Source organism: Enoplosus armatus, chromosome 11 (assembly GCF_043641665.1).
Source record: "Enoplosus armatus isolate fEnoArm2 chromosome 11, fEnoArm2.hap1, whole genome shotgun sequence".
NCBI lineage: Eukaryota > Metazoa > Chordata > Actinopteri > Centrarchiformes > Enoplosidae > Enoplosus > Enoplosus armatus.
This window is the reverse complement of record NC_092190.1, coordinates 1,314,183-1,316,674: the sequence shown is the minus strand read 5'-3', so window position 1 is coordinate 1,316,674 and position 2,492 is coordinate 1,314,183.

The following is a 2,492-nucleotide window of genomic DNA, read 5'->3' as shown; positions in this document are numbered from 1 at the left end:
GTATCTGTTCTTATCTATTAAATGCGGCGGTAGTCTCTCTCCACGGGTCCACAATCATGTGGCTGTCCCTGTGGTCTCTCATGGAAGGCATCCACGTTGAGATGTCGCCCGCGTTGCCTAGGTACGGAAATTCAGAGTCGCGCAACCAGCTTGCGGGGGCCTTCGGCATGGCGCGATGACGTCATTTTGGCCGCAACGGACCCAATCTCGCCAACAGCGTAGTTATACCCAAGAAAACAAGGTCACAAAGAAGGGTCCTTGTCCTCTGCTCGAAACGCCAAAATCACAGAACCAGTTACCCAAAACAAGAACCACCCAATGTCTTTCTATCTGGACAGTCCAGGACCATTCTCACATTAAAGAGTGCATAAAGGTTCAGCAGGCCATGTACATACACATATGCACTCATTTTCTACTACCCCCCCCCCCCTCATTCCTGCAATTCTTTGCGCATTGTGTGTGTATCCTGTTGCCTGAACATCACTGCGCCTTTAAAACGAGCTGCCAGGACTTCCGTAAGGTTGTGATGTCGACACAACTATACAGTCACCGCACTCAGCCACGTCCCCCCCCCCCCCCCAGCAGGTCATCTGCTCCAGGCACAGCACCACCCACCAAGTACAGGGACTCGCTCATCCACCCGCTCAGTCTGTCTTAAGTTATCGGTGCGCTCTGCTCAGGAACTACTCTTCAAGTGTTTGGAGGTTGTTCAGTTTGTCTAAAACGGCTTGTTTCAGACAGAGGGGGGGGACTGAGGGGGGGCTGCATGAAGGGCCAGGAGAAGATGGAGTGGAGTCCCAGAATGAAAATATAGAGCTGGAAATGAGCACGATATGGGACCTTTAAGACTATATATTGACGCGGGGACTAATCTCAAATGAGATTCAACCGACGAACCCCAACATCCAGATTAACCTGGCGTCACCTCAAAGTACCCATCAAGCACACGACACACGCCAAGTTAATTAAAGAGGAAACACGGCGCCTTTAAATATATATATATATATATATAAAGGCGCCGTGTTTCCTCTATATATCTATATGCGCCACATCATAACAGAGATGATCTCGGGGCACTTTTCATATGGAGCGGATCTAGACCGCGCTCTTCATAATGTTATTCACTGAGACCCAACGGTTCCCACCACGAGCGAGCACTTAGCAACAAGGAAGGGCACCCTTTCAACAGGCGGAAACCCTGGACAGAACCACGCTCTGTGTGGGCGTGGGTCAACCAGACCTCGACCTGTTGGTGTGAGAGAAGAAGGAAAGAGTGCATACTGTAGCATAGAGCGTGGAGGTAGAGGTAATAACATGACTCTTGATGAAGATAATAAGAGTTATTATAATAATAACAGCACAGATGGAGATGGAGAGGAGGACAGGGGCTCAGTGCATCATGGGAAGTCTCCCGGGAGTCTAGGTTTGCTGTTGCACCAAAGAGTCGGTGGTCATTTGCTTAAATGCAAAGCGAATGTAGAAATGTGTATTTATTTATGTACATGTGTTTTTTTTTGTTGTTGTTGTTTTTTAAATGTCTGTCATTAAAAAAAAAAAATTCACTTTCTTCGCTATTTCCTTTCAAAGGAATAAAGGCGGCCGGAGCACACGGATTGACTTGCGGCCAGTAATGTCGCGCAAACGGACCAACATTTCAACGCAAATCACCCGCGCATTGGCGCCGTCGCTTATTCGAAATTCGCTCTTTTGCTACAACGAAAAAACGAAATATTCGAGAGAGAAAAAGACCTCCCTCCCCGACTTTCTCGGTTGCCTACAACAGCCGGTGGACCAATTTCTATGTGAAGGACTTGGGACAAATTTTCCAGGTAAATCCAGAGGATTACATTCGTGAGATAGCATCCTCGGTATATGGGGCAATACAACGAGCAATGACTGTAAACCACAAATATTACCAGACTTCTGATATTGTATTGTCAGTACCTCCCAGCCTTTTCTGCATTATCTCTGTGAGGAATCAGCCGTAATTATGCTTGGGTTTGGCTGGAAATGAATACGCCAACACTGTAGTACAGAGTACACGGGTGACAAGATGTAGCTCTGTCAGGAAGGGTCTCGATTATAGAAATCAACCTTGCTTGTCTGTCTCTGGTGGACGGGCAAGGTTTGCCCTTCAGGGACAAAACAATTGGCTCGAGCGTGAGAAGCCAAGGTTGATTTTATAACACATAATATGCATTTTGCCAACCACGTATCTTTTACTGCGCTGCCAGAAACGTACACTTGAAACCACATTTCCGCCGCAAAGGATCGCGCGCCCCCACACAAATCTGCGATTGCAAAATTGAGTTACCTGAATGAGGTCAGGCTGCCTCAGATTGATGCAGAAATCGCATTGCTGATTGGAACTAATCCAAACTGATGGAACCCTTGGAGAAAATTAGCGGCAATGATGGCCCTCACGCCGTCAGAATTGTTTTAGGATGGGTTACCGATGGATTGCTACATGGAAACAATTGCGGAATGGAAAG